Source organism: Streptopelia decaocto, assembly GCF_964273445.1.
Source record: "Streptopelia decaocto genome assembly, chromosome: 3".
Taxonomy (NCBI): domain Eukaryota; kingdom Metazoa; phylum Chordata; class Aves; order Columbiformes; family Columbidae; genus Streptopelia; species Streptopelia decaocto.
In genome coordinates, this window is record NC_138656.1 from 23,093,048 (window position 1) to 23,107,469 (window position 14,422).

The 14,422-nt window shown below is 36.2% G+C and overlaps 1 protein-coding gene across 1 annotated transcript in view; it reads left to right on the forward strand.

Annotated features, from left to right (window-relative positions):
* USH2A (usherin) overlaps positions 1-14,422 on the forward strand; it is a 383,410-nt gene that overhangs the window by 227,475 nt on the left and 141,513 nt on the right. The window lies entirely within an intron of this gene.

Sequence of the window (14,422 nt, forward strand, 5' to 3'; positions counted from 1 at the left end):
GCTGATTGACAGAATGAGGCTCTGAGCCACTTTGGATCTTCATAAAAATTTGAAATTAGAGAATTGACCAAATACCCCCTAAAAAACTGTGCCTGTTGCTTTTTTTTTTTTTTTTTTTTTTTGAGAAATTTTGCAGCTGGTGTATATGTGTTCATTTTGCATGCTCTTTTCATGGACATCCTAGTGAATTAGCTTTTGGTGAATAAATGCCAGTGGAATTTAAGGCAATTTTGAATTCTATAGTGAGCGCCCAACAAAACCTTACAGCGAAAAAAATAAAATTACACTTAGAACAGTTTGCTTCCAAACAGATGAATTGTTTAGGGGGAGAAAATAACAGAGAGACTTCTGAAAAGTGAATAAATTAAATGCAGAGTTTGTATGACACATTACTGGACCAGAAGGAAAAGGTAAATTCCCAGCACATTTTATACTTTTCCAATCTGATTGTCACAATTTACCTAATATTAACAAATATACATTGTTGTGTAATAATAAAACCACATCAGAGTTTTACTACTCATTTTAGACTCAGCGGTAAGATACTGACATTTCTAATCCCATTGTCACACTTCAATTTTTCATGTAGAAATGACAAAATTTGGTAGTAAAAAATTTACCAAATGAGAAGGGAAAGGATCTTTTAAGATAGGCAAGTATGTGCACAAGTTTATGACAGCCATTAAGATACACTTTCTTTCATCATTAGATTGTTGTTGATTACAATTAGAAAACTTATAGCTTTGAAATTATCTTTTTTATGACCTTGTGGTAGTTTAAAAGCAATACCTCATTGATTAAATAGGTTTTAGTTCATGCTTCCTTTTAGTTAATGATCTGAAAACATATTATCCTGATTTACACATAAAATCATGCTGAAAAGCATGTGGCATTCACTAGGATATGTGTGTTTAAGTAGAATTAAATTAGCAGTGAGAGTTATTAAAGAAATCTTCCATACTATTGTCCAGCGGACTGTGATCTGTAGTGAAATGAATAATAAATGAAGCAGTGCATATGAGAGAAGTACTCTCACATACACTATATCCCACTGAATGTGTGCACACATACAGATACACACTTGTGTATATCTAGGACAAGATATGTTTACTTTACTGTGATGTTTATTACAATGACACTCTGAATGCCATACAGTTTTGCTGCATGTTATGAGCATGATGGTAAGTTTACACTGGGCTGTATTCAGTGCCTTCACTTACAAGCACTTTCTAAATCATTAAATGAAATCTAGATGATACTAAATTCAGAAAGGATTTTACTATTTACTTCAGTGGCCATGATTTCACTTTGACAGAAGTTTTGTTTGATCAAAGAGTGAAAGAGGTCTCATTATATACAAAATCACAGTCTCTTAATGAGTGTTAAAATGTAGCATTCTCTTTTCAAGGATAACAAAAAAAAGCTGTTTCAAAAATTTGCATTGTGGGGAATGCTTCATGGAGCTTGGTGGAAGATTGTATAAGAGGGAGGGTGACAGAGGACAAAGAGATATTCCATTTCAATGTTGGTGCAGATCACTGTTTTTCAATTATTATACACATTTTCTTCAACATGCATTTCTTTTGTTTCATTTTTTAAAGTGTATTTAAAGTGTATATAACACATAATGTCAAGTACAACAAATATTCAGTGTTATCTGATTGATTATATCTTAATTTCTCATCAATCTGATTTGCCAAGCTTAAAGCCAATGCTCAAAAAAAAAATCTTAGAAATAAGGAATATATTTTATCTAAGCTCTTGACTAAAATTGCAGTGCAGGTTCAAGAGTTCTTGGAAAGATTAAAAAAATAAAAACTGAATCCAAATGTTAATCCATAAATATGAAACTTTCTTTTGACCCTTACCCTGCAGTGGTCTGGAGTTACTAATGGGGTTAGGATTTCAACTCTTAATGGGACTTGGTGCATTAGTGTTTTGTATGCATGGAATTCAGCATTCAGTTTAATAAGTGGTTGACATTGGTGATGTCCCTTAATTTGCTTAAATCTAATTGGCTCTTTTATCAGTCAAACCTGTATGGATTGGCAATTGATCAGAAAGGGTCAGCCATGACTGTGCATGTACTTAAATGCTGGAACCACCAGCTAAAGTCACTGTTGCATAATAAGAAGCTCAAACCATGAGAACAAATGATCTTCAGAGTCGGAAGGCAAAAGAAAGCGGGGAAGTTTTTCAGGATGTTCAAGTTCAGAACAAAGGCATTATGGAGTATATAAATTTTAAATACACTACTTTTTGCCTCAAGACTTAAAGCTTTTTTTTCCAGCTGAACTGAAATGTTGTCTGAAACTGTCTTTGTTACATCAAAGAACTGCATAGAAAGCTAAAGGAGATGGAAGAAGCATAAAAGGGCATAGTTTAAAATGATTAGTGACAAATTTCATACTGCAGAGGTGGAAGTAAATTTTTTCGAGTTTTATATTTTTTCCAAAAAGAATAAATTTGTTTTATTTATCTTGTCCTAAACTGCTTTGGTAGAAGTTGTAAAAATAATATACTAGCCAGTGTTTCACATTAATTTGAGGATGCCAGCCAGTAAAAGATCTGGAGAAAATAGTTGGTTTAGAATTAATTAAATTAGGTAAATTAATTGAAATGATACAGTGGATGTAAAACTGCAAATATCTGGGAGGAAATCTTCTGCACAGAGTCCTTGGTTAGATATTTTTCTTCTTAATGAGTGCTATTTCTGATGTAATGGCAGATAGAGGACTCTGTTAATTCAGGATTGCTTTATAATAAGAGATGGCCAGCTAACAGAAAAGAAAGTTACAATCACTACTGGTGATTATACTCTAGTATAGTATATAATATAGATAGTACTCTAGCCTGAGTATGGAAGGGAATGAGAAGTACTGTATGCAGAAAAGAAGAATCACAGAATCACAGAGTCACAGAATGTCAGGGATTGGAAGGGACCTCAAAAGATCATCCAGTCCAATCCCCCTGCCAGAGCAGGAACACCCAGATGAGGTTACACAGGAAGGTGTCCAGGCAGGTTTTGAATGTCTCCAGAGAAGGAGACTCCACAACATCCCTGGGCAGCCTGTTCCAGTGCTCTGGCACCCTCACTGTGATGAAGTTTCTTCTCAAATTTAAGTGGAACCTCTTGTGTTCTGGTTTGAACCCATTACCCCTTGTCCTACCATTGGTTGTCACCAAGAAGAGCCTGGCTCCATCCTCCTGACACTCACCCTATATATATTTGTGCAGATTTCTATAGAAAAGAGCCTCCAAGAATTGATATATATTCCCTATGTAAAACGTAAAAGGGAGGATACTCTGGTTAGAAAAAAAAATTGCCTAAGTAGTGGAGTGTCTATTTAATCTCTGCCATAATTTGTGAAGTATGTTGTTCATTTCTGTGCTATTTGATTTGCACAACGTAGGAATGTCTAGCAGTGAAACATGCCAGATTTTTCCGTGGCTTCCTAAGCACCTACCCTTCACTGATTCCTTGTTTGCATATGGGATGTTGCATGCATCTGCTTGCAAGCTTGGGCTAGTTCTCAGCAGCAAAAAGTGAACCTACATACTTGTAGCTGTTGACATTCGTTCAAAATCTGCAGAGGATGGTATCCTGCAACCAGATGATTTCAGCCACTGTCAGTTTAGGTAGCAACACCTCTGAGACTGGATATTGAGCCACATCATAGAATCATTGATCTAATTATGCAAACAAATAAGAATCACATCATACAACTTATATTCACATCAGAAAAGCATTTGCTCATGCAAGTTGATCACTGAAGCCAACAGCCTCCTTAGATGAATTAGAATTCAGTAAAGCAAGCAAACTGTTGCTGCTAGGCCAGAACTATTTAGGAAATAAAATCAAACCTATGTATGCTACAACTTTCCCTGTGATACAGGTTTGTTTTTCCATGACGCTTAGTATCACATTAAGAGTCACACCATAAAACTTTTTTTGAGATTTCCTTTACTTCAAATTTCTGGTATATCTGAAACAGTGGTTGCTTTTCTCATTTCACTCCTTTTTGCTATTTTTTCCATTATTTTTTTCTGTTCCTTTTTTTTTTTTTTTTTTCTTTTTCCCCATTCTTTCCTTCTTTCCTTCTTTCTCTTGTAGACTTAGATTAAAATCCAACAGGATACTTTTTGTTCTATATCTTCTGTTTCTTTTTCATTTTTCTTCTTGTATATTTTCTTATGTCTTTTGTAGAGTAGTAAAAACATAATTTAGAAATGGAAAAAAAAAATTAAAGGTAGATTAGAAAAAAAGCTTCTGGCATCATTCTATATTATTCATTGTGAAAAACATTTTTTAAAAACTCCAAATTCTCAAACATTTACATGATATCTCTGTAGCTTCAGAATAACATAATTTCCTATTTTGATGAAGAACAGGAAGTGTTTTAAACAAAAACTGCAAACAAGTCAAAAGAGGTGGGCTAGGGAATGTTATCAAGAAGTTCTTAATGAAAAACTATGACCATGTCTTTTCTAGAGCTAGTTTAAGGAGAGAGCAGGATAGAGTAGGGAGGGGGAAAGAGTTCTCCTACATGTCTAAGTAATGACCTAGCTAGAGTGTCAGTTGCAAGCTGTGTATATTGTCTGTTCCAGTTCCTTTTGTCTAGAGAGATCATTTCATGGAGATATAAAGGTAGGATTGCAAAGTGTTTGTGTGGAAAACTGGGAATTGTCCTATGGAACAGTAATTGTTCTCTAACCTCTGGAGTACTGAACTAATTGCCATTTTTGTTAGTTCTGCTTTCTTCTTTTATTCCTCTCTCCCAGACTGCTCAGCACATCTTTCAGTGAGCTCATACCATGTCTATCCTTGGTTTTGGGTGGGTGTTTTTGGTGGCAAGAGAAGAGAGAGGTAAGCCTCATTCCTGAAGGGTTGTGTATTCAGACTCCAGCAATGGGAGGTACAGAGGTGCCGACTTTACTGCTCACTTTCCGAAAATTGCAGGCAGCTGAGTCTCAGCCTAACTCCACACATCATAAGGGACCACCTCAAAGTTGCATTGGATTGAACCTTGGTGTAAGTCCCTACTCAGAAAACTGGAGAGGGCCAGAAGGTGATGACACTCCAACAATGTCTTTTTTCTTCTGATCGCTTCCTTCCCTTTGCCCCTGCACCCTATACTTTTGGGGCTGGGCAGATGTCCCACAGTTACAGCTCTTCTGTTTCCATCCTCCAGACATAAGATACCTGTATTTATCAGCTCTTAGGTTGCTTTCTGTCTTCTGGAGCTGCACAAAACAGTTAGGGCAAGAAGATCAAAACTGCAGTGTTAGTTGTCTAGAAGAACGTGGACGTTTTTACTTGCTTGGGGAGTGCCAGATTAAAAAGAGAGAACTGTGCAGGAGCCTGAAATAGCCAATTGATCATCTATAAGCAGGCAATTAACCTCCTTGTAGAGGTCTCACTCCAGGTCTTTCCAAAACCTCGGCCTTAGCATGAGGTCCAGGCAGTACTTAAGATCTCATGTAAGAATTCTGTGGTAAATCAGATTTCATGCTGGAAAACTACAGCTTGATTGTACTTCTGAAAAACAGAATAATATAGAAAAGTGGGAAAAACAGGCTTTTGTGGAATTTAGCAGCAGATCACTATTTAAAATTATTACCTTCCATCACATAAACCTATTTTGGACCAATTCTAATTGTACATAAAAAAGGACACAATTTAAATGAAGTATGCAGTTTTAATATAATCTTAAGCCTATTCAGGCTTGTTTTTTTGTTTGGTTTTGTTTGTTTTTGTTTTTTACCTCTGTTTTTTTTTTTTTTTTTTCATTCCCTGTAAATCTGAACTAGACTGTTCAGCTCCAGCCCCTATAGTTTCCAGAATAAGATGCCATTTCCATTAACTGTCAGCAAAGGCAAAGGTCTGTGGGGGGGGGTATTTTTGTTGTTGTTTTTTGTCATTTTGTTCTGTATTTTCTGCACTTGAAGCATCTTTATTATGGAACTTAACCTGCTGATCATAAAGCACTTGAGGAAGGTCACAAGGGTTTTTTGAGGTACTTTGCACAGTTGATGAAGCTTTGAAGTTCCACCATTGGCAGTGAACTTTGTAAGCCTTCAGCAAAGTTCTCTCAACCCATTACATGTTCACATATTCATCACATTTACCTAATAAAAAAAAGAAAAAAAAAGCTTAACGGGGGAAAAATTAAGGCTCTCTTAAGATCTTACTGTGGGTGAAATATACAGGGAGTCACATCACTATTCTTTTCCTCTCTTTAGCTAGGGACAAAATCAGATATAATCTTTCCTAAACATCATTGCCATAAACATGCTTTTGCTTTTTTTACTGCTTTTCTTAACAGTTAAATATAACTCCTGTTAACTCCTATATGGGCTTTTTCTGTGTATTTTAAAAATAGATCTGAAATGGAACTTAATAAATCTTAAACTATGTATCCAAATTCTTAAAGCTATTTGAAGAATTAAAATATTTTTCCTGCATATAGTTAATTATTTTTTTCTGGTAGTGTTTTAATTTTGACTTTTGTCTATTTTTTCCTAGCATAGGCTCCTCATTATGTAACATGTATGCAGTTGTCTTTGGGCCAGTTGACTGAGTACCTGAAAAGAAACAAAGACAGAAAGGGAGAGAAAAGGGAAGCTGATCGAGAATCAGTCCTTAGAGTGTCCCTGTATTGCAGTGCTGTTTTATGCTACCCTCTTTCTTACAACAAAGGCGACTATAAGAGTCTATAGCCCTTACCGATTCCTGAAGCTTGACAGTTTTTTCCTCACTGTGCTTTTCTTTCTGAACATTTATTTTTGTGTCTGCACAAACATGCAGATACACACATACAAATATGTATATAATATATTAGTATGTGCATGTTCGTGCAGGCATGCTGGATTTTTTCCTTTTTTTTTCCTTTGGATTTGTATGCAGGTCTTATTTTTCTTCTGACAAATAAATACTATGCTCTTAGATTAATTCCAGGTTAGTAAAATAAGACAGAAAGGGAATTAATATATTTCATATTACAGTGGGATATGTCCTGTATTGAATTATATTCTTGCTATTTGTATACTGACATATTTAATTTTATAGTTTTTACAAATATTTAATAATTCAGCTTTTCAACAAGCTTCTGAAGTGACTGAGGATTGTTATTCCCATTTACAGATAGAAAGATGTGCATGTGTTAGCAAGGGAAGGTAAAAGAGACTTCTATATTCATTCTCATGCTGAAAAATAAAATATACATGTCAGAAAGTTTGTCAGCCTCTCTTCTTGCCCCTGAGCTTAGACTGGGGGATTGCCTCTCCATGAAAGGTGTCACCATAGTAGAACGTGGCCATGCGTACATAGAAAACGACTGATTTTAGATTGTCTAAACAGCTCTAGTAGAAAACATAGAAAAGAAGCTGAATGAGTGAAAAGGTGGCATTATATAAGGAAAGAATACTTCTCTTTTCTCTATTTTTCCTTACACCAAAGTTGTGAGTGGTCTTACATACTAAGAAGCCTGTTTGAGAGGGTTATTCGTAAGAAATTGATAGTGCTGTCCAAAAAATTCAACAGGATCTTCCTGATGGTTGTAATCTGAATTAAGTAGCTGTAAATTTTCTGTGATAAATATTTAGCCCTTTCAGTCTATGTTTTAAAAATGAACAAAAAAGAGAAAGTTTTCCCTGCCTCTTTACTTTTTTTCAAAAGATTGAAGAAAATCTATATCATGGAGAGTAAGTATTGCCAAGGTATTTCTTTTACCTCAAAGTATGGTAAGTTATACGTGCAGATTGGAGTAAATGCTGTGACACATCTTCTGGCATATAAGGCAAAACACAGTCAGCCTGACTTGCGTTTGAATAAAACGTGATGGTGTTACTAAGACCTCTAATCAATTAGGCCAATTTTGAATGAGAAGACAGTAGCCAAGGTCTTTTTAGTAAAAATACTTGGGAACAGGTCATTCATTGTTGTATATTGACACACTTCCACCAGTTCCAGTGGATTTATGTGTTCTTCAGCATTATCTGAGGAAATGAAGCCAAGACTTAATTCATATAAATGGTTTATTTGTTAAAAGTATCTAGAACAGGACATTAACTGATGAGTGGCTACTTAATAATGCTGTACGAACACTCCTATGTGGATGGGTCGGGTAAAAAAGATTGTAATCCTTTTACCCTATGCATCAGATAAGTCAACTGTCTATTTTGCACAGATTATTTCCGTGTGTGAATAGGCTTGTCTGAATTGCTCTTTCTTCACCTTAAATATTAAATATTTTACTGCAGCGGATAACATCTGGATCATATTTATGTCAATTGAAATTCTGGTTTTAGCGGGGAACCAATCCATAAAAACAGTTAGGGATTTTTGCCACAGTTAGGTGGAACAGAGGCATCACCTTTCATATTCTGTCATAGTTTATCACTGTTGGAGCACTGGCTGAAAAAAAAGGAGAGCTGGATTATTCGTCCTAAAGTGACTAACACTCTCATGTCCCACTTGCCAGGCAGCATGCTAACCTCTGGGATCATGAGCAAGGAAGGCAGAATACTGCCCAACAAACAACACCGCAGAAACAACCAAACAAAAGATCTCATTTACTGGGAGAGAAGGCAGAGCAGGTGCTATTGTAACCAAGGGCTACAGACACTTCTCAGGTTGGGGTGAGGCAGGGTACATGTCAGCAGCAAAGGGGGCAAGAGGAGCAGGTCCTGACTCCTGGGCATTTGTGAATCTGGGTGTGTGTTATTCATCAGTTCTAATGCTCAGCATGAGCATCAGAATGTGGTCCTATTGCTGGTTTCTAATACAGCTTAATTTATTGATACTGCAACTGTTGAACTAGACTGTAATGTGAAGTGACAGCCATAGCATTGCAGTGGCAATTTTGAGAAGTGATAAGAATTCTTGTTTACTCTGTAAATGTGATTGTTCAGATTTGTTTGCCTTGGCCTCATGTGTTACATAAGAGAATAATAGACCATGTTTTTTGCTATTTTTTAAATTATAATAGTTTTATTTCCAGGATTCTGCTCTTTGCCATTGTGCAGATTACCCCACTAAGAGGTTGCATGTTGATCAATGCTAGGATTTGGTTACATAGGAAAAAAAACACTCAATACTGTTAATGATGACAGATAGATACAATTAAATTAATTCTCTGCTGTCTCCTTTGATGTAACCAGATTTTCCCCATTAATATTGATGGACTTTAGAGTCACAAGCACAAGTTGGGAGGGGAGCAAGCCCCTGAATGTTGTATTTTGCTCTTTGTGGAGCTGACTATATCACTTTATGTCTAAATGTAGGGAAAGCTGCTGACAGTTTTGATATATTAAATTATAACTGAGAACTAATTCAAGGATCAAAGATGCTCTTTGGGAGAGATCACTTTACTGGTAGGAAAAATCATTACCTTTTTTCCCAGTCTCATATATTCGTACTGTATGTCTTGGAAATATCATTCCCTACAGTTTCTGAATCTTGATGTTTAATTTAACACAAAGGTCTTCGAGCAGCACAATGGGAGGGGGGCTTCTGCTAGTAAAACCTCATAGAAGGAAATTGAAATGTACATGTTTTTTCTCATTTATCAAAGAAGTGCAAAAATCTAAACTGACATTTTATATGAAATGAATTATGAGCTGTGTACTTTGTACCTAAGGGAACAACAACTAAATTAGACTTTTGTTAAAAAGAGAGAGAGAGGAAAAAAATGGGCTTTTAATAAAATATACAGTCATTTTTGGTATTTTGTCTGAACCTGACATGTGCTGTACTTTGCAGAAGAAAAATAGAGAGTATAGGCTACTTCAAAGGCTATATGCTTTGAATGCCTTAGAGTGAATTGAGAAGCAGGTTAAGATAACAAACTAGAGTTTCTACTTAATAAGTATTGCTGCTTTGATATTTTTGTTTTCAGCCTTGTCCAACTCAGGTGAACAAGACAGGATAATATGCTTTTTTTAATAGCTTGAAGATTGAAGCAAGGTAGTAAATGATTTTTTTTTAACTTCCATTTGTGAGAATATGTTTGGTACTAAGAAGACTTCCAGGGAGCAGAATTTTAGAAGATGTATGATCAAACTATAAGATGTAATTTTCAAAGAATCATATGCTCGGTATTTTAAGGGCATGGCTTCCACTATCTTTAGGTGAGTGACACTTCTTGCAAGCAAAGACGAGGAGACTCCTAATCTGAAAAGTTAGACTTTGTAACATTTATAAGATTTTGTACATTCCCAATTTCTGAATTGCCTTTATGACTTTCGATGACAATATATTTATTTCAGTGCATGTACATAGAAGACCCTTTGATATTGTTGTGATAAGGACCTGCACCTTAGAGAAAATGGGAGATGAGAAGATAAAATTCTGTGGTTTCTTTGACAACATATTCCCTAGAGCACTCCTGTGGCGCTTTTTGATATATGAACAAAATATCCAGGAACTAGTTGCTTTTCTCATGTCATATACATATATTTAATAAAGATTTATTTCAGAAGATTGTGTACGTTAGAATATACAAATGCTTTTGGAAACTCTGAAAACTCCTTACAGATCACAATGGTGTATGAACAGCGATTGTGACAATATCATACCATGAACACACCACAAAGTGTGAAACACAATGAGACCAGCTGTGTTTGTAGCTTTAGTATTGTTTTGTGTCAGTACCACTGGCAAACTAGAACCAAAACCAAAGCTGTAATGAGATGTGTCAAGGGTGGCACATCCTCAGCTGAGGTTTCCAAATGTACTCACACCCAAGGAGGCAAGGTTGTAAATTCCCAGTAATGTTAAAGTCATCTGATCCTTTAATATGTGAGTCTGCTGTGAAGAGTGGTTTATTTGTTGAGATAGACAATGGGTATTTTTAGTTAAAAATAAGATGATTGGTTTTCCTCATTTACAAATAACAGTTTACTTTCATTATTCAACAAAACTGATTTTCTTTTTCGAAAAGTTATCTCTATTTATAAATCATAATACTCTATAGTATTAATCTCAAAACAACACGTAAATGCCACTGGAAAAATGGCAGTGTAAAGGTTCATTTTTCTGTTACAGAAAGGGAAGAAGAGGTGACAGTTTGAGGGGGTGCAGTGGTTTGGCGAAGCCATCACAGAGAGCTGGTCCCCTCCAGGCATACTGGAGAGTCAGACTTTCTGCTTGTGCTGTTTGTGGAGGAGATGAGAGGGATGGGGACAACAACTGTATGTGGGAAGTGTCACTTCGTTCTTTCTCAACACCTGCCTCCCATTTCCCCTATAAAAAAACATTGACAATGAGACAAGGATTTTTTGTGATTACCAGATATGACATAAAGAAGTTAATTAGCAGGTGCAAACCCAATCCAGCTCTGTGTCGTCTGGATTACTAGGAGCAGAAGCTTTGAGGAAACCTCTTTTCCTCCTCTTGCTGCAGATAAGAAATCTAGGGGGGGAAATGTCTGTTGCAGCTTCAGTTGTTCTGTGGCCAAAAGGTAGTCCAGTGACCTGGATCTCACAGATACCTGTAAGACGTTCAAGGTATAATAAGACTGCACCCCTCACTGTGCATTGTGGCTCCCTAACACCAGCTAATCTGTCATATTGTCAGATCTGTTTTCTATTTATGGATGCTCTCAAGCTTGGATTCCACCAGAAATGGTAGTGTTTCACACCATCCTCTAAGTATTGCAGAGAAATTTATGGATTAAAAATATCTATAGGTAATCTTATTGCAGACTTAATTTATTTGCAAACCTGCATTGTTCTCCAGTCTGTGCATTTAGGGATGTATAATTTGATGCTTCCAACAAAATGCACATCAACTGGTAACCCTTTTGCTTTCTACCAGCAGGGTAGGCTGTTTTGTGAGTAATTGTCCACTGGCACATTCATACTGCCGGAGTGCACATAATGGTAGCATTTGAACCAGGAGCCTTCTTATTTAATGAGAATGTTCACATATTTTCTCACACCTCACTTTCTTTAGCATTCAGTTAGGTTGCTATATTTTCATAGTTTCTTTTGCCACATTGAGTGGAGAGAAGCAACAATCATTTGAAGAAACCACATCCACTTGTTCAAACAGAATGCTGCTTTCTGGTTTTGAATATCTTATGTTGCTTTTAGGAGTCCCCTATTTCCAGATGTGTCTAAGAACTGTTTAATTTCAAATGTGAAGTAAAAAGCTTAAGAGCCAGCCTGCAGTTTTTTGAAGTTGTGCCATCAACATTAAGAAAGGAACTTCAGTGTAGTCGAGCATCTCCTCACCAGCACTCTATAAGTCTCAGCAGAGATGTTTCCATCACTGTGGAAGCTAGCATACCTGCCTCTGGTCCTAGCTGTCTGCCTACAGATATCAATTTGAAGAGAAGCTACAAGATTTTGAAGATGATGTCAAATTCTTCCACCTTCTTCCCTTAAAAAAAAAAAAAAAAAGAAAAAAAAACGAAAATTAATCTCTAAAGCTGCTTCACGCAGGAAGCTGAAGATCTAATAGTTTCTCAATGCTGCTTCACAGAGATATTTCATTTTCCAGTAACCAGAGTCACAATTAATGCACAGGAGCTGTTTGTTTTGTTGTGGTTTCTGCCTGATTTTGTAATTCTAATCCTTATTATTTTCCTCATAGTATTTAAAAAAAATAGTTTTGTGATATGACAGTTATTGGCTAGGCATCCTTTTTAACAGCCTGATGAATAATTAGTTTTACTGGGCAGTTATAAATTCCATCCAATGTCTTTATTACAGGTATTAAAATCATTAATCATCCAGCTAATTGCTTATTGGCATTCTTTTGTAGCTTTTATAGTCTAGCAAAATTCTTGCTGAGTAACGTGGATAAACTTCTATCTATCATGAGGAAGAAAAGCAGGTTACTTTTTCTATAAAGGTAAAGGTGACAAATCTAGAAGACATTTTGATGGTGTTGACCTCAGTAAAATACAACACTTGGGAAAGGGGCATCTCTTACACATATTTTTACTTGAGACCTGTATCTGGATTGCAGATGCTGAGGTTGTACATGAAGAAAAGTTCATTAAAAGGAGAGGAAGGTATGATGTAGTTTTTTGCTAGAGCAGTATTAATGAGGAATTAGTAAGCCTGCTCTGTGATTTCAAAAGACAATTGTCTTCTTAAACTTTAGGTCTACTGGTGATGGAGTAAAGCTTTAGCTGATTTTCAGGGCCACACTAAAATTGTGCTTTGCAGCTTGGAATACCAAATAGTGCAAGTGGAGGAAACTTTGCAGTTAGAGCTTACACACTCAATCCCAATAAATATTTTTCAAACTTATTGTTTTCATTTTTCTGGGTGATATGGTGCCTTACAAGTAATTTTAAAGTGAAAAGATTTACAAAGCCACTCCTTTTCAAATGACACTACTATTATAGCAGAGGTTAGATGTACAAAACAGGATAGATCATGAAGAGAGAACAAGATATTTCTGTACCCTGTTTATGTTATACTTCTGAAAAGAAAACTTCACTAACATGAGGTGTGAACAGATTTGGATTTACTAGGAAGTTTATGGAGGCTTTAAGCCACTCCTTTGTGCCTCTTTACCTGCTTTTTCCCATAGTGCAGCTTCCTTTTTTCCCAAGCCCCATGTGCCAGAGATGGGCAAGCAAGAAGAGCACCAGGGACCTTTCACAATGGATGTTCCAAAGTGCATGGATGAGTGTTGAATAAGGGGTGCGTTGTCCATGGCATATGTGTTATTAGATGAAGACATATCTGAAAACTGAAAACATATGTCATTGAAAGTATAAAATTAAAAAGAAAATCCAAGAATACTCTATGCATTCTTAGGCATTGAATAGGTGGAAATCAACATGGCTGAATGAATGAAAAATGAATGAAAAATCAAGAACAAATGCGTATATTTGCTATACACTGAGTAGGAAAGGTAACTGGGGAAAGAGGGTTAAAAACCAAAACGGAGTAAACTTCAATGAAGCTGTGAAGATGAGAAACAAAAAAGCAATCTTCTGCTTTGCCAATAGATACAGGTTTATAACTAGCATGCCTTTCTAGTGATGACATATGGCCCAGAATCATGGCCTATCTTTCGGTTAAATGAAACAAAAACATATGCCCATGTTGAGAATTATGGAGGGTGCAATGACTGGAATTATTTGGACTGAGCAAACAACTAGATAACAGGCATACCTGGGAAAATCAGAAGAAACAAATGTTAGCGTGCAGAACATATTGCCATAAAAAGTGCTGTAATGAGATGATCTCAGTGTGGGCACCTAAAATAGAAAATGAATCAGGAGTATCTGAACAACCACTGCAATAAGATCAAGAAATGAGGTTTGTGAATTGAACCTGGAAAAGAGTCAGAATAGGCATGACTGACAGAGACATTCATGTAGACACAGTCTGAACCGAAACTTTTCCTTGCTGTTATGGCACAAACTGTGGAGAGTCTATTTTCTTCCTCTGTAGT